This window comes from Bos taurus, chromosome 8 (assembly GCF_002263795.3).
Source record: "Bos taurus isolate L1 Dominette 01449 registration number 42190680 breed Hereford chromosome 8, ARS-UCD2.0, whole genome shotgun sequence".
Lineage (NCBI taxonomy): Eukaryota > Metazoa > Chordata > Mammalia > Artiodactyla > Bovidae > Bos > Bos taurus.
In genome coordinates this window covers 11,482,715-11,501,276 of record NC_037335.1, presented here as the reverse complement: position 1 = coordinate 11,501,276, position 18,562 = coordinate 11,482,715, and the positions used below count along the sequence as shown (strand labels likewise).

The window sequence follows — 18,562 nt, the reverse complement described above, 5'->3', positions numbered from 1 at the left end:
CTATCAAGCCGATGAAAATACATGGAGGAATCTTACTGGCATATAGCTAAGGGAAAGAAGCCAAACTGAGAAAGTTACATGCTGTATGATTCCAACTACATGATGTTCTCTAAAAGACAAAACTATGGAGACAATAAAAGATGAGTGGTTGCTGGAGGGGTTGGGGGAGATAAACAGGAAGAGCACAGAGGATTTTAGGGGAGTAAAAATATTCTGCATGATACTATTATAATGATGGATGTGTTATCATACATTTGTCCAAACCCACTGAACTCACACCACCAAGAGAAAACACCATGGACTTTGTGTGATGTGATGTATCCATGTAGGTTCCATGTAGGTTCGTCGTTGGTTTAAAATAAAAGCACTATTCTGGTGAGACATGTTGATAATGGGGGAGGCTACACATGTGTGAGAATAGGCCATATACCTCCGTACTTTTCTCTCAATTTTATTATAAACCTAAAACTTGTCTAAATATTTTTTTAAAAGAGAGATAGTGAGGGAAATTTGGACCCTTTCTCAATCTTTTATGATAATAAGAAATTACTTTTCATTCTATATGCTATGATTTTGTGGTTGTATTTTTAAAGGGGCATTCTTATCTTTTAAATTTAACTTCTGAAATACTTATGAATGAAAGGACAGTAGCCTGCCAGGCCCCTCTGTCCATGGGATTCTCCAAGCAAGAATACTGGAGCGGATTGCCATGCTCTCCTCCAGGGGACCTTCCAGACCCAGGGACCAAATCCAAGTCTCTTATGTCCTGCATTGGCAGGCGGATTCTTTCCCACTAGTGCCCCTGGAAAACCTGCAATTTACTTCTAAATAATGAAAAATTAGTAATGAGTTGGTAATGCTTGAAGCTGACTAATAGGTAAGTGGGGGTTAATTATACTCCTCTCATATACTATTTTGTATATGAAATATTTTAAAAGATTTATGCCTTGAAGTAGTAAGCAAATTGTGTCTTTAAGCTCTTATTAACCCTCATTCTGTCTTATAACAGCTTAGGTGAGAGCTCTCATCTCTCTTATGATGAGATACAATCATTTGATAGTCATATTTGTGTAAGTCCCTGAGTGTTTAACTACCCCCAGAGAGGTTGTATAAAGCATTGATAGCCTAAATAAGTGTTTTCTTTGTGAGTAAAGACAGGGCTTCCCTGGTGATTCAGTGGTAAGGAATCCACCTGCCAAGCAGGAGCTGCAGGAGATGCGGGTTCGATCCCTGGTTTGGGAAGATCCCCTGGAAAATAAAATGGCAACCCACTCCAGTATTCTCGCCTGGGAAATCCCTTGGACAGAGAACCCTGGCTTGTTACAGTCCATGGGGGTCACAAAAGATTTGGACACAACTTAGCAACTAAACAACCAACCAAGAATTAAAGACATCTAGGAGAAGGCAATGGCACCCCACTCCACTACTCTTGCCTGGAAAATCCCATGGGTGGAGGAGCCTGGTGGGCTGCAGTCCATGGGGTCGCAAAGAGTCGCACACAACTAAGCGACTTCACTTTCACCTTTCACTTTCATGCATTGGAGAAGGAAATGGCAATCCACTCCAGTGTTCTTGCCTAGAGAATCCCAGGGATGGGGGAGCCTGGTGGGCTGCCGTCTATGGGGTCGCACAGAGTCGGACATGACTGCAGTGACTTAGCAGCAGCAGTCGTTTCTTGAATAGAGGGTCCTTATTCTGACTTGCTCTGGAAATTTACCACACTTTTCCCCACTTCCCACCACCACCACATTTAAAAAGGGGGGGGAAAAAAGAAATCAGTATTGTTTTGGAAAATATGATCTTATTCCACTGGTTAATGCCTAGCACATTTCCACCCCTTTCCATTTACCTATAGCTGTGAAATCCATCGAGATTAGTTAAATAAAAACAAAGCACAATTAAGGAGCCTGTCCCTCTCAACACACCTGGGAAAGAGATGGTTGAAATTGAGATGGTTGGCCGCACTTGGATAACTACCTGATATTCCCACAAGAGGGCACTCTAAGCTTCTGAAAAATCATAAAATCTAACAAATGGAGTTTTATATAAGGTCTCATTAACAAGCCCATAAGGCTGGGAAAGAGCTAAGGAACAGTGAGCAGGGAAAATAAGGGGTCAGGAGATAAAGTAAGAAGTTGTCTTCTGTTAACAAACTTACCTCTTCAACTTTGAATCCATCTAATAAGGGTCTGTGGGCATCCCAGGTGGTTCTAGTGGTAAAGAACCCATCGGGCTGTGAAGGAGACATAAGAGATGTGGGTTCAATCCCTGGGTTGGGACTATCCCTTGGAGGAGGGCATGGCAACCTGCTCCAGTATTCTTGCCTGGAGAATCCCGTGGCGGGCTACAGTTCATGGGGTTGCCAAGAGCCAGACAGAACTGAAGCAACTTAGCACACAACTATAAGGGTCTGTATTTCCAGCTATGGTTTTAAAACCCAGTTCAGTTTGGCTGCTGCAAGTGCACTAGCTGGGACAGACATGAAATGGAGGCTGTGGATTTTAGATGGTGGGGGACAGAGGCTGAAATGCGTGCAGCAAACCACCTCCCCCCCAACACCCCTGCGCCTGTTTGAGTCTGCCAGCAGGAACTGAGATGAGAGTTCCCCATCAACGTTCCCTTTCCTTCCTTCAATCAAAATTTTAAAACCTTTGTGTTGTCTTCATTTTAGGTACTGCTTAAGACTACTGTTGAAAAAAATATTTATTTTCCCTGTAAATTCCTTTATATCCTAGTAAGATTCATTCATCTTGTGCTTCCGCTTTAAAGAACATTGTATCATCCTACTATACCAGACATCATTATTTCTAAAAGGGGAAAGGGGGAAATGATGCTTGCTTATGTTGATCAGAAAAATCTGTGAAGGTGCTTAAGAGGGCGCAGTTCAGTTCAGTCGCTTAGTCGTGTCCAACTCTTTGTGACACCATGGACTTCAGCACACCAGGCTTCCCTGTCCATCACCAACTCCTGGAGCCTACTCAAACTCATGTCCATCGAGGTGGTGATGCCATCCAACCATCTCATCCTCTGTCATCCCCTTCTTCTCCCGCCTTCAATCTTTCCTAGCATCAGTGTCTTTTCCAATGAGTCAGTTCTTTGCATCAGGTGGCCAAAGTATTGGAGTTTCAGCTTCAGCGTCAGTCCTCCCAATGAATACTCGGGACTGATTTCCTTTAGGATGAGTTGGTTGGATCTCCTTGCAGTTCAAGGGACTCTCAAGAGTCTTCTCCAACACCACAGTTCAAAAGCATCAATTCTTCAGCACTCAGCTTTCTTTACATTTGCCTACAAATTTCTAACTACTGTTTCAGAGGTGTACAGAAACTAATACAGTGAGCAACTTCATGGGGAAGTTCATTACTAACAGAGGGAGAGGGAGAAGGGTGTGCCAGAAACAGAGCATTGAGCTGAACCATCTATGGAGCCTAGTTGGCATGACTACAGGTGTCTTAATTTCCTTCTGAGATGAGTAGAGCAGACTAAGTTGTATGACATATTAGGCATTTAGTGGTCCTGGACAACAATGTCCAGTAGTAGTAGACAGCAGTGTCCATTGATCAAGCTTTTACATCTGTTTGGATGCCTGCACTTTCAGTGGCAAGTGATGCCAATCAGAAATCAGCCTAGAAAGAGTGATTGATAAAAAACATTATCTCCGTAACACAGAAGGTATCCTCCAAGTCCCTGTAAGAGTTTCTAAATTTTATGTTTTCATTTCAATGATCATTTTAAAAATATAATGTGAGCATACTCTCCATCGCCTCAATGACTACCTTATAACCATATACCCAAATGTGCACGTGTGTTTACAATTGTATGGGAGCCACGTGAAGGCCATGTGATGTTACAGACACTCTTTGTAAACAAGGCTTCACAGTCAGGAGGGGTAGCAAAGTAGCAAATAGAGCCACCTAACAGCATATGGCACCTCATGGTAAAGATCCTATCTTTGTATATTTTGACTAGCAACAGTTTATTCAGTAGATGAGGTAATAGACTAAAGAAAAGGTTTTCATTATGCCTTCTTGTTGTTAGAATATTATGTTGTTACTGCAATTTGGTGGATGCTATTGAGCAGATCAGCCCAACAAAACAACAAATTGGTTAAAATTAGTATCATTGTTTAAAAGGAAAAATAAAAAGCAATGCTTAATGATGCAATATTCCAGCATGTTCAAAACCAAGGCAATATGCAATGAAGCAGAAAACTCCAAATACATCTCTCCATTATTCAACCCAGTATCACTGGAGTTTTTTAATTACAACATATCCATTATTTGAATTTTATTAATTTTTGTTATTGTTTAATTTGTAAGTTAATTTATGTTTTATAGTTGAAACACAATATAGACAGGTTTATGTAATTCTTGGTTGTGAATATTTAAGGAAAGTTGTCATGAAAATTACTTTAATCTAGGAATAGGAAATAATGTGCTTTCCCTTCTTTAAAAGGGATTATTACATTACTCACATTTGAAAAACACTATTGTAATACCATATAGGTTTATTTCTTAAAATAATAACTGTGTTATAGGCATATATGAATTAAAAATAACTATATGCTATTAATATATGTAAACTATAAAGTTAATAATGACCAATAGGAAATAAAGTAAGGAGAAAAACACAGTAAGCTTGTAGTCATAAGAGCAGTTGTGTGCTTTTGGGGGACTAGAGTGAAAACTAACTTCTTTTTCCTTTGGCTGTACCTCGTGGGCTGTGGGATCTTAGTTCCCCAACCCGGGATGGAAGCCGGGCCCCCTGCAATGGAAACATGGAGTCTCACCCGCTGGACAGCCAGGGAAGTCCCTGTCTTCACTTTTAACTTAAATAGATCTGATATGGGTCTTTACGTCCCATTAGTAATAAAAAAGGGAAATACTGTTTAAAATTTTAATTAACATTAAAATTCTTCATCATTATACAGCTCTATTGTGTTTGAGGTTTTGAAATAACATTTTATTTCTTGGTTTTGCCTGAGTTATCTTTGATCTCCCACACCTGCTCTGGTGTATTCATGGGTTTCTGTAATGAGATGAGTGGTGGGAATAGTCAGATGGCTTCTTTGTTCTCTTTTCTGTACTTGTGCATTTCATGAGCATGAAGATGCAGTGGTCATAATCCCAAAGAGTTATTGCTATTCTCCACACTTTCTCATTCACACAGCATGGCCCATCAAGCATTTGCTTACTAAACTTTTGCTTTTCCATCTCCGTGTGGACAGTTCTCCTTCCCTTTGAAGTCTCAAATCTTTTTTGTCTTCAGGTAAACATGGTATTTAAGGTGGGCTTCCCTAGTGGTTCAGATGGTAAAGAATCTGCCAGTAAAGAATCTGCCTGCAATGCAAGAGACCCGGGTTCAATCCCTGGGTCAGTATTTAAGGTGAGGTCTTCACTTACATTGGGAGTTATTCAATTTTCCTGGGTCTCTGGCATGCATGCATGTGTGCTAAGTCGCTTCAGTCATGTCCAGCTCTGTGTGACACTATGGACTGTAGCCTGCCAGGCTCCTCTGTCCATGGGATTCTCCAGGCAAGAATACTAGAGTGGGTTGCCATGCCCTCCTCCAGGGGATCATCTCGACCCAGGGATCGAACCTGCATCTCTTATGTCTCCTCCATTGGCAGGAGGCACTAACACCACCTGGGAAACCCCTCTCCATGTACACATGTTATTAAATTTTGTTTGCTTTTCTCCTGTTAATCTACTTCATGTCAATTTAATTCTTAGACCAGCCAGAAGAACCTAGAAGAATAGAGAACAATTTCTTCCTTCCCAAAATATGCCAGATACTGAAATGTGCTGAGAATAAATTTGTGAATAAGGAGCCTTACAATCTAATACAGGAAGACAGTTGTGTAGACAAATAAGTGTATGTAATGGCTGCATGTGTGAGTGAAGTCTCCAACCTTGAGGAAACAAATCTTCATACTTTTCATTCATCCATCCATCTGTGCATTTATCATATATTCATCTTGAGCACCCAAGAAATGGCAGGGCTTGCTCTCAGAGTCAGGAATAGAGAGTGAAATGAGACACAGATCCTGCCTTCAAGGAATCCACAGTTAGTTCGGGAGCCAGGTAAGTAATAAAAACATGCAATAAGCAAGAGATAGAATTGATATGGGTTTCCCAGGTGGCTCATTGGTAAAGAACCTGCCTACAATGCAAGAAATATAAGGAACACAGATTGGATCCCTGGGTTAGGAATATCCCCTGGAGGAAGAAATGGCAACCCACTCCAGTATTCTTGCCTGGTAAATCCCATGGACAGAGGAGCCTGGCGGGCTACAGCCTATGGGGTCACAGAGTCAGACATAACTGGGCATGCATGCAGCTAAATAAATAAGAATAAATATTTTAAAAAATGAAGTACTTTACATGCATTTAATCCTCCTCAGAGGTGATTTATATCTGGTACTGTGGCTGCACAAGGGAAGGAGTGATCAGCTTCCTGGACAAAGCTTCAGGCAGGCTTTGCAGGGCAGAAGGTGATAGAATAGGATCTAGAAGGCTGACATGGCATCATCAGGCAGTCGGGGAGAGAGGGTACTCAAGGAAGAAGCACAGTCTAGGACTTCTCATTATCTCTGAGTGTTTAGATTTAGGAGCAGGGTATCTTGTCAGACCCTCTCTCAGTCTGAAATGCTCATGAGTGTGCCTTGGGGAAAACATGAATGATGGCAGACACCAGAACAAATGACTGGGCAAGGACAGTATTTGATTGGCCTGGGACCTCGGGCTCATCCAATCTGGCTTCAAATACAAAACTCAGTGATGGTTTTCAAGGCTCTTAGTCACCTGCCTTCATCTTCTCTTTGCTGCTTAGTTTCACCCTCTTCCTCTATCTCAATCCCATAAGACCCATTGCCTTTCTATTTATTCCTCCGTATTTATTCCTCTCTCTTTTCTGCCACCACGCATGCTTCTCTCCTTCTCTGCCAGCCCACGGTTCAGTTCAGTCCCAGCTCCTCTGCAAAACTTTGACCTCTGGGACTCAGTGGTTTCTATTTCTTTTGCTCACTTAAAAGACTTTTTATGTGTTAAAACTTGTGCCCAGTATTGCTTCCATCAGTGGCTCAGGTGAAGGATTTGGGGGATAACCCACTCTACTTAGCCTGAATATACCTGGAACGCCGATTACTATATGGAGGCAGGCATAGAACCAAATCTTGCAGGACATCTTGAAAAGAGTTAATTGAAAAGTTTAATTAGCCTGATATGATGCATAATCCCGTAAGAGTCTGGGGGCTAAAGCTGATAAATCTTGCTCCTGCATTTCCCATATTGTAAACACTTCACACTGCAGTCACCATGTCTCAAGCTGTGGGAAGCATCTTGAGCTCACCTTCATCATTTCCACCCACAGCCTGCCTTCCTGACCTCGTCAGCTCTAACCCTACCTGGAGGCACTCTGTGATTCTACGTCCAGCTGATCTGCTAAGTGTTTGCAGAACTCATTGACCATGTGCTTACTCTGAAACCTGGAGAAAAGAGAACGCTCCTCAATGTATCTGAGGGAAATTTGGACCTTATTGTCCTTCCCTCAGTTCATATTCTTTTTTTCCCCTCCATTGTTTTTTTCTCTCCAGTATTTATCAGGGTAAATAATCATCAAGTCTCATTGGCTTAAAATAATGAAAGCATATCCCATGCCCTTGTCTCTGTCGTTATAGGTTGTGGGGATCAGGGGGCAGGGGCAGGCTCCATTGAAAAGGCAGAGGTTGAAAGACTCAACATAATAAAAGCACTCACGTTCTGTGTGGGCAATGACACCCGCCAGATGACGGTGGTGAGGGTGGGGCAGGGGAGACTAAAAGAAAATGGAGGGTGGTGCAAAGTATTTTAAGAGTCAGGCCAGGAAGGGAAGGGTAGGGGGTATATGTCTCATGTATCCACATTTAATTTGCCAGAACTATATCAAAGGACTCCACCTGAAGGAAAGCTGCAAAGTGTAATTTAGCTAAGTTTCCAGGAAGAGGATAAAATGTATTTGGTGAACAAGCCCTCCATCTCATTTGGAGGGGAGGCCTGTTCTCTTCAAACAGTCCAAGGAAACACTCTCTGACACCTTCTGCAATTTCAACACTGTGTTTGATGGTTCATTTCCAGTCCCACTTGTAGCAAATATTTCTTAATTCTATATCATACCCTGTCTTGTTTAATTCTCAGATTGTCCAACATATACATTTCTTCATTCTTCAGTGACGTTTCATGGTGGAAGGTGTGGCGGTATGAGAGAAGGCAGGCTAGAAGGGACTATTTTTCACAGGAAGGGAAAAAAGTAAACAAATTAGAACTGTCAGAAACTTAACTGAATGTGTTTCCATAGATTATAAGAAATTAATTAGAACAGGGATTTGAGTGGACAGATATTTATTTCTGTCAGATTATTTATATAAAGAACAGTTAATTGGGGTTTAAAGGGACTAAAAGGATTTTTAAATTTTTAAGAGAAAATTTTATTTTTATTTAAAAAACGTGAACGTAAGGTTTTAGAGGATGCATTCACAGTTTCATAGTTCCGCTAGATGGCCCTCTTTCAAAATATTACAAAACTGGAGATGAACGGCTTTCTAATGCATTACAACTCTCATGTCTTTTCAAGCATTTAGGGTGCTTCATTATTGATTGTAGCTGATTTTCCTAAAATACTATTGATGTAGCAAATCTAATCTTGTAGTATGACATAGAAACAGTTTTGGTAAAAGAGTTTAGCCCAGAGTTTTCTTAACAGGGCATATTTTGTTCTGAACAGACCATTTAAAACAAACAACCTGACAACACTGAGATGACAACCTGTCCCCCAAAGTGCAAAATCAGCAACGATGCTGGAGAGTCCAGAAAGCAGCCTGCTCTGTAAGTTTCCCCTGCTCCAAGTAGATTTTAAAACCAACACAGATTCTACTCCTCCTTTTTTCCCAGCTCTATTTTGAGATACAGATTTCAAAATCCCTAAGGTTATTCTGCAAGGTTATGTGGATTCTGACAACCCCAAATAAGTCAAAGCCAACCAATTAAAATATGCTCTGAAACTAAAAATGGGATGGTTATAGTAAAAAGCTGCAAGGCCAGTGTTTAGCAACCAGAAGCTGGTCGTTGCCATTATAAGGCATCTCTGGAACTGCTGACAAGACACAACTAGTGTCTCTCTTTTCTATCTGAGCATCTATTAAATCCAGCATCATTTGTATTAGGAGCCACCTCTCAATGCAAGAAGCGAGTGCATCTGATTAAAAATAAAAAGTCAGGGAAATGGATAGTGGCTTTTGACTTTCTCCTTCCTTCCCCTCCCCAACCTTCAGTCTTGCTCAAAGGACACCATTGATGGGGTCTCCTACCACTTCAGCTCTCATAATCCCTCTAGCGAATCTGGTAATAGCAACATTAGTGTGTTCCCAGAAACAAAGGAAGTGAAGATCAGAGCCTTCTTACTCCACTCCCACCGTTCTTCAGGGTGCTTCTTATACTTTAATGGAGCCATCACACTATGTTCAACATTTCTAAACCATTCTAATATATATTCACAGTTGTAGACAAGAAATCAGAGCAGTAAACTCAGGCTAGAATAATTTCCCACCGGCAGTGTGGTCATCCGAGTTATCTTAAATATTATGTTGAAATCATTTCTGATCCTGGTTCTTCCAAATTTCTGGTACCCGTATATATCCTTAATCATTAAATTCTAGACCACAAAAATTACACATTTGTGTGTACAGAGAGTTGAAGGATTAAATTTGGCCAAAATAATGTGTATGTAACCCTACCTGTGGCCATGATGAAGTAACAGGGACTGGATTTACTTTTCTGCCTTAAAAAATTAGAAAATCAGATAACATGTATCAAGTAGCAGTGTCAGACACTGGATGCTAAGCAACCCAAGAGGAAGGAAATAAATGAGGCGAGCCCTACAATTGTCCCATTTCCCATTTTTCTGCCTGGAAGTTTCTAGGTTGTAGTATATGCGTGTGTGCTAAGTTGCTTCAGTCGTGTCCAACTCTGTGTGACCCTAAGGACCTGACTGTCGCCTGCAAGGCTCCTCTGTCCATGAAATTCTCCAGGCAAGAATACTGGAGCAGTTTGCTCTGCCCTCCTCCAGGGGATCTTCCCGACCCAGGGATGGAACCTGTGTCTCTTATGTCTTCTGCATTGGCAGGTGGGTTCTTTACCACTAGCACCACCTGGGAAGCCCCAGGTTGTAGTATAGGAAGTGATAACCCAGAGAGCAGCAGTCTCACTGAGCTGAGGACACCGAGGTTAAAGTCTGAGGAGGCCGAGGTAGCTAGTCTCCTCTCCAAGAGGAGGAGACTAACCGAGAGAGAGCTCTGGAGTAATGGAATAATGATCTATGCATGTGTGAGGGAAAACCATCTGAGTCCAGATAAAGAAGTCCAAGGAAGTCATATACCGAGCACTGCCTGCAGTTTACACAGAGTTGGGAATGGTTCATGTTCCTACCAGCGATGGTGAAAACATCTCAAAACACAAAAGACATCAGATGGTGACCTGAGGAGGGTATTGACTTCTTGGTAGTGGGCTACTCTGGATCCTGGCTAATGAGGCTCTTTTTTTAAAAAAATTATTTATTTTAATAGAAGGGTGATTGTTTTACAGTATGGTCAGCCTGACAAAGTTTTAAAGCAAGCCTTGAAACAATCAGGAAGAAAGCCAACATTATGTAAGGCATACAACAAAATGCATCATCTAAGAAAGTAAACAACATGATATCCAGGATTCAATTTAAAAAAATACCAAGTATATGAAGGAGAAGAAAAAATAAGATCCATAACCAAAGGGGAAAATTACCTCAAATGACAGAGATAGTGGAATTAACAGACAAGAATGTTTTTAAAAGCTGTTATAAAAACGCTTCGTATATTAAAGAAGATAGAAGAAATGTAAGAATGAACAGGGGAAAACTGAGTGATATATAAAAAAAGAGAACCATGGAACTTCTAGAAAATAAGACTACAATCTCTGAAGTGAAAAATTCAGCAGATGACACTGGCAACAGCTTAAGCATGGTAGAGTAAGAGATCAGTAAACCTGAAACATAGTAATAGAAACTACCATAAATGAGTAACACAGAAAAATATTGAGAGAAATAAACAGAGCACCAGTGTCCTGGGAGACAGTACCAGTGTGTGAAAGTGGAGCCCCGCATATGCTGTAATGGTAGGAACACAAATGCACAGATTAAAAGTAAAAGGGTGGAAAAGACATGCCACGCAAACACCAATATTTTCAGACAAAGCACATTTCAGAACAAGGAGTGTTATCTGGGACAAAGAGAGACACTTGATACTGACATATGTGTATGTATCTAATAACAAAGCTTCAAGTACATGTAGAAAATATTCAGAGAAACAGAAGAAAGACTGCAGCATGCCAGGCCTCCCTGTCCATCACCAGCTCCTGGAGTCTGCTCAAACTTATGTCCATCAAGTCGATGATGCCATCCAACCATCTCCTCCCTTCTCCTCTTGCCTTCAATCTTTTCCAGCATCAGGGTCTTTTCCAATGAGTCAGTTCCTTGCATCAGGTGTCTAGCTTGGTCATAGCTTTTCTTCCAAGGAGCAAGCGTCTTTTAATTTCATGGCTGCAGTCTCCATCTGCAATGATTTTGGAACCCCTCAAAATAAAATCTGTCACTGTTTCCACTGTTTCCTTATCTATTTGCCATGAAGTGATGGGACCAAATGCCATGATCTTAGTTTTTTGAATGTTGAGCTTTAAGCCAACTTTTTCACTCTCCTCTTTCACTTTCATCAAGAGGCTCTTTAGTTCTTCTTCACTTTCTGCCATAAGTGTGGTGTCATCTGAATGTTTGAGGTTATTGATATTTCTCCTGGCAATCTTGATTCCAGCTTGTGCTTCATCCAGCCCAGTATTTCTCATGTTGTACTCTGCATGTACTCTGAGAAAAATTACAGAGAGGTCCCAATTCATCAACATGAAATAGAGGACATCACTACAGATCCTGTACACATTAAAATGAAAATAACAGAGTGTTAAATAAGAACTAAAGATACACAATGGAGTGTTACTCAGCCATTAAAAAGAATACATTTGAATCAGTTCTAATGAGGTGGATGAAACTGGAGCCTATTATACAGAGTGAAATAAGCCAGAAAGAAAAACACCAATACAGTATACTAATGCATATATATGGAATTTAGAAAGATGGTAACGATAACCCTGTATGCAAGACAGCAAAAGAGACACAGATGTATAGAACAGTCTTTTGGACTATGTGGGAGAGGGAGAGGAGGGGATGATTTGGGAGAATGGCATTGAAACATGTATAATATCATATGTGAAATGAATCGCCAGTCCAGGTTCGATGCATGATACTGGTTACTTGGGGCTGGTGCACTGGGGCGAGCCAGTGGGATGGTACAGGAGGGTGGAGGGAGGGGGGGTTCGGGATGCGGAACACGTATATACCTGTGGCGGATTCCTGTTGATGTATGGCAAAACCAATACAATATTGTAAAGTAATTAACCTCCAATTAAAATAAATAAATTTATATTAAAAAAAAAAAGAGGAACTAAAGAGCCTCTTGATGAAGGTGAAAGAGGAGAGTGAAAAAGCAAATAGATGGGGAAACAATGGAAACAGTGACAGACTTTTTTTTCTTGGGCTCCAAAATCACTGCGAATGGTGACCGTGGCCATGAAATTAAAAGATGCTTGCTCCTTGGAAGTAAAGCGCTGACAAACCTCGAGAGCATATTAAGAAGCAGAGATATTACTTTGCCAATAAAAGTCCATGTAATCAAAGCTATGGTTTTTCCAGTAGTCATGTATGAATGTGAGAGTTGGACCATAAGGAAGGCTAAGTGCCGAAGAATTGATGCTTTCAAACTGTGGTGTTGGAGAAGACTCTTGAGGGTCCCTTGGACTGCAACCCTGAACATTCACTGTAAGGACTGATGCTAAAGCTGAAGCTCCAGTACTTTGGCTCCCTGATGTGAAGAGCTGACACATTAGAAAAGACCCTAATGCTGTGAAAAAATTGAAGGAAGGAGAAGAGGACAACAGAGAATGAAATGGTTGGATGGCATCACTGACTCAATGGACATGAGTTTGAGCAAGCTCTGGGAGATGGTGAAGGACAGGGAAGCCTGGTGTGCTGCAATCCATGGGGTTGCAAAGAGTCGGACATGACTGAGCAACAGAGCAACAACAATAAATGCAAAGTCATAGATAGCATGTTTACAGATAAGAAAACTAAATATTTTTTTGATGACAATTCTCTGCTAATTGATCTATGGAGCCAACACAATTCCAGTCCAAATACCAGCAGGTTTTTTTTTAACACACATGGCAACATTTATAACTCAATAATAACAAAAAAAAATCTGATTTTAAAACTGAGTAAAATATTTGAAACAGACACTTCACCAAAGAAGACAAATGACAAAATGCTCAACATCATTAGGCATGAGGGAAATGCAAACCAACAAACAACCCAATAACAACTAAACACAGCACAATGCAACTGAAATGAATGACAACGTGGAATGTTGCAAGGATGCCAGTCAATCACAACTGTCATATGCTGGGGGTGGAAATGCCTACTGGGATAGCCACTTTGGAAAACAGTTTGGCAGTTTTTTAGAAAGTTAAACTGGCAATCCCACTCCTAGATTTACCCGAAAGAAATCAACATGTGTCCACACAAATATGTATAGCAGCTACATTCATAATAGTCCAGCCTTGAAAACAACCCCAATGAATCAGTTGGTAAATGGATAAGCAAATGGTCCTATGTCCAGTGATGGAATACGACTCAGCATTAAATGAGCAACCTACTGATACAAGCATCAACCAGGATGGCTCTCAGAAGCATTATGCTACGTGAAAGAAGCCAGCCACAAAAAGACCACACGCTGCAGAAGTCCCTTGTCTGAATTTTGACAAAGGTAGAATTACAGGGATAGATAGGAAATCAGTGATTGTCAGGGGCTAAGAGGGGGAGGTGAGGACTGACTGCAGAGATGCATGATGAAATGTTCTGTATCACGACTGTGGTAGCAATTGCAGAGCAGCATGCCTCTGTTAGTACTCAGTAAAGTATACACTTTAAATTGCTGGATTTTACTGTGTATAAGTTATACCTCAATGAAGTTCTTTTTTTTTAATGTAGAGGTGAGAAATCCACAAGGTCCATTGAGTAAGGACAGTGACAAAAATACACATACATTCTTTGGAATTCCAATGCTGAGCTCCCTAGACAATTGGAATCTTTAATCTGATCTATGCTGGTAGCTACCTTTTAATCAAGAAAAGTTAAAGTCAACTAAATAAGTACAAAGGGTACCCTGGTATATGACCTACTTCCAATGCTTGGGATAGGGTGGGGAGGGGAAGAAAGGGATGTGAATTTGGCATGTGACACTAAGATAATCATCTCCCAGCCGTCTGTTCAAAACAGTTAACCTGTGGTTCCCATTTAATCAACACACACACCTGGAACACCTATGTGTCAGGCAGAATCAGTCCCCGGGCAAAACGCGAAGATGAGTAAGACAAAGCCTGTGTCCTTGAAGGCAAAACCAGGATTACAACATAGTCAGTCAGTGCAAAGTGTTCCTGAAATATCGAGAGGAATCTGTTCATGTGAAAATCATTGGCTGAGTCCTAATTATATTCCAGGCATGTGCTGTCGGTCTTTGAATACAATGATGGGCAAAAGAACCAGAGAACACCCTCTTCTGCAGATAAGTCAGTCAGGCATTAATAAAGGAATCACACTGTTACTACTCATCAGGATTCTTGAGTATAAAAATGATGCTGACTCTAGTTAAGTAGAAAAAAATAACCTACAAGGGGATCAGATGGCTCATAGAATTGACAGAAATGAGGAAATTCCCTGGCAGTCCAGGGAGCAAGCCCAGGCGTCCAGCAGTGGCCCAAGCCAGCCACACAGTGGCCAAAAACAAAGCAAAGCAAAATAAAACAAACAAAAAAACAATGAAATAGAATTGATAGAAATGTTAAAGAACCAGACTAAGGCAGGAACCATGGGAGTCAAGACTCTGCTACAGAAGCTGGTACCTGACCCCCTAATGACTGTCATCCCTGTCCTCATGACACTGAACTCTCCCTCTGCACAGCCAAGAATAATGTCTAATCAGCCCCGTGCTTTTTGCAACTTTCCCATAAGACTGATGTGCTTGTCCAGGCTTAGATCATGTGCCTGCCTAGAAGTGGGAAAAATGGTTTTTTCTCCTTTGAGTTTTTGTATTAGGAGGCTGTCTTAGTTAATTGAGTGAAAAGGATAGGAAAGAGTGTGTTAACCAAAAAAAAAGAAGTACAACCTAAAAGTTGAAAATTATGTTTCATTTTGTGAACTCTCTGAGGGCTTCAAGCCCAGCAGGCAGCCTCTTAGGAGTCTCTCTGAAGAGGTAAGGGAGGACTCAGAATATATAAGAGTTTTTCAACAAAGACCAGGAATTAATAGTTGGAACATCAAAAGATGGTTGTTTAGTAGTTAGGTTGTGTCCAACACTTTTATGACCCTGTGTACTGCAGCCTGCTAGGCTCCTCTGTCCATGGGATTTCCCAGGCAAGAGTACTGGAGTGGGTTGCCATTTCCTTCTCCAGGGGATCTTTCTGATCCAGGGATTGAACCCACATCTCCTGTGTCTTCTGCAGTGGCTGGCAGATTCTTTACCACTGAGCCACCAGGGAAGCCCATCAAAAGATTACTGTTAATTGAAGAAAACCAGACATCTAAAGTTAATGAATTTAGTGTTTCTCTATGTATGGGAACATGCAAGATTCTGGATTCACTGAAATAGTTCTTTGATGGGCACCTTAGCTATCTAGGACCAGCATCCTTTTCTTTCCCATCCTCAGCCTCCACAGGGTGCACCCCTGGGGGCAGCGGTAGCAGCTGACAGCTGAAATATACTTTGTTTATTGACATGGCAGGGAACATTTCTCATTTGCCAGTGTCTGGAGCGTGTACTGAGGAAACTGTGTGTACTGAGGTCCCACCGTAGGAGGGAGAATGATGCGTATCAAACACTGAAAGGGTGAGGGACCATGCAGCACTTTGGGGCAGTGTTCAAAGGATTTGACCTTTCCACGAGCAATGAGAAGCCACTGTGGGATGTTAAGCAAGGAAGGAGATCACTGAATTCCTGTGTCTAAAAGGTTACTTTGCACTCTGGAGAACAAAATGGAAGGAACAAAAATGAAAGCAGAGCCACCAGTTACTTGGCTACTCCAACAATGCAGTCCAGAGGCTGACCCACGCAGTGCCAGTAGAAGTGGAGAGATAAGGATAGGCAAGAGCTCTGTAGAAGGTAGAATATAGGACTGGCTGTGATGGTAGCAAGGTGTGGGAAGTGAAAGAGGGGTGAAGCCAGGATGACTCCTGAGTTTCTGACTGGCATAACCAGACTAATGGGGGTACAAATCATTGGAAAAGGGAACACCAGGAGAGGGCCTGCTTGGCAGAGCAAATGATGAATTTTAGTATTCAACCTGTTTACTATGCAATGGCTTGAGACACCTAAAATGCAGTATCAACTAAGTGAGAGAACCTCAATCCAAATGAATTTTAAAAAGGGGGAGAAACCAACAGAGGGTTCATAATGCACAAATTACAAGGTAAAAAAAAAATCATGGATGCAGGTCATCAGACAGAACTGGAATCAGAAGTTGAAATAATATTAAGGTGGTTTACTTTCTCTCCTCATTGCTCAGAAAAAGCAGTATTAGTCCCTTTAAATGAAAAACATTTCTTAAAAAAATATACTATGACCTCAAAAATGTCCCAGAATCAAGTAAGAAAGAAAGATGGATGGACCAAATGACCTTCAAAATCCCATCCAACCCTAAGATTCTACTGTATTGTCTAAGTTTTGAATTGTCTAGAGTGTTGCTGTACTGTGTGGAGTCTCTCAGCTGTGTCTGACTCTTTGTGACCCTATGAACTGTAGCCCACCGGGCTCCTCTGCCCATGGGATTCTCCAGGCAAGAATACTGGAGTGGGTCACCATGCCCTCCTCCAGGGGATCTTTCCAACCCAGGGACTGAACCCAGGTCTCCCACATTGCAGGTGGATTCTCTACTGTCTGAGCCACAAGGGAAGCCCAAGAATACTGGACTGGGTAGCCTATTCCTTCTCCAGGGGAACTTCCCGACCCAGGAATTGAACCAAGGTCTCCTGCATTGCAGGCAGATTCTTTACCTGCTGAGCTACCAGGGAAGCCTCTAGAATGCTGATTTATTCCTATTCAAATACGCTGGTTCCATTTCTTAACAGTAATAACTATCATCATCATTATTATTATTTCAAGCAAGCTACCTCCATTCCTCTGATGTAAATTTTAAGAGGCAATAATATGATATATTGAGTAAAAGCATGAAATTTGAGGACAGAGAGTTCTGGGTTTCAATTCCATCAAACATAAATCATTTATGCAAATTTACAGAATGTATTTCACTTTTCTAGTTTTCAAAATGAGAGTAATAATAGTGCTTATGTCATGGTTTTTATGATGATTAAAAGGGTTCTTGAATATTAAAAAAGGCAATGTCACGTAGGTGGTTGGACATATGAGTCTGGAATGCAGAAGAAAATTTGTGTGAGAGATATACTATTAATCTATATTTATATTTAAAGTAGGTTTCTTTTCATGACAAGCCCACAGCTAACATCATACTCAATGGTGAAAAGCTGAAAGCATTCCCTCTAAGATTAGGAACAAGACAAGGATGCCTCACCACTTTTATTCAACATAGTATTGGAAATCCTAACCACAGCAATCAGACAAGACAAAGAAATAAAAAGAATTCAAATTGGAAAGAAAGAAGTGAAACTGTTTGCAGATGAAGTGATACTATACATGGAAAATACTAAAGATGTCACCAGAAAACTACTAGAGTTCATCAATGAATTTGATAAACTTTCAGGATATAAAATTAATACACAGAAATCTGTTGCATTTCTATACACTTAAGCTATCAGAAAGAGAGATTAAGGAAATAATCCCATTTACTATCATATCAAGAAGGATAAAATACCTAGGAATAAACTTACCTAAAAAGGTAAAAGACCTATAGTAGGAAATCTATAAGGCTCTGTTGAAATCAATTGAAGATGGCATGAAGAGACAGACAAGATATACTGTGTTTTTGGACTGAAAGAATTAATATTGTTAAAATGACCATACTACTCAAGGCAATCTATAAATATAATGTGATCCTATAAAAAAAACCTATTTTTCACATTACTAGAACAAATAATTTTAAAATTGGTACAGAAACACAAAAGATCCCAAATAGTCAATACAATCTTAAGAAAGAAGAACAGAGCTGGTGGAATCATTCTCCCTCTTCAGACCATACTACACAGCAACAGTCATCAAAACAGCCACACACAGACCAATGCAACTGAATAGAGAGTCCAGCAATAGAACCATGAACTTAAACAGGCAATTAATGCATGACGAAGAAAGCAGGAATATACAATGGAGAAAAGACAGTCTCTTTGATAAGTGGTATGGGGAACACCAAACAGCTACATGTAAAAGAATGAAATT

At 40.8% G+C, this 18,562-nt stretch overlaps 1 long non-coding RNA gene across 3 annotated transcripts in view; it reads left to right on the top strand.

Annotated features, from left to right (window-relative positions):
- LOC112447772 (uncharacterized) overlaps positions 1-18,562 on the top strand; it is a 50,281-nt gene that overhangs the window by 3,336 nt on the left and 28,383 nt on the right. For all 3 annotated transcript variants that reach the window (XR_009495511.1, XR_003035959.2, XR_009495512.1), the window contains exon 2: positions 8,758-8,858. This is a non-coding gene — a long non-coding RNA (uncharacterized lncRNA). The remainder of the gene's footprint in view (positions 1-8,757; positions 8,859-18,562) is intronic.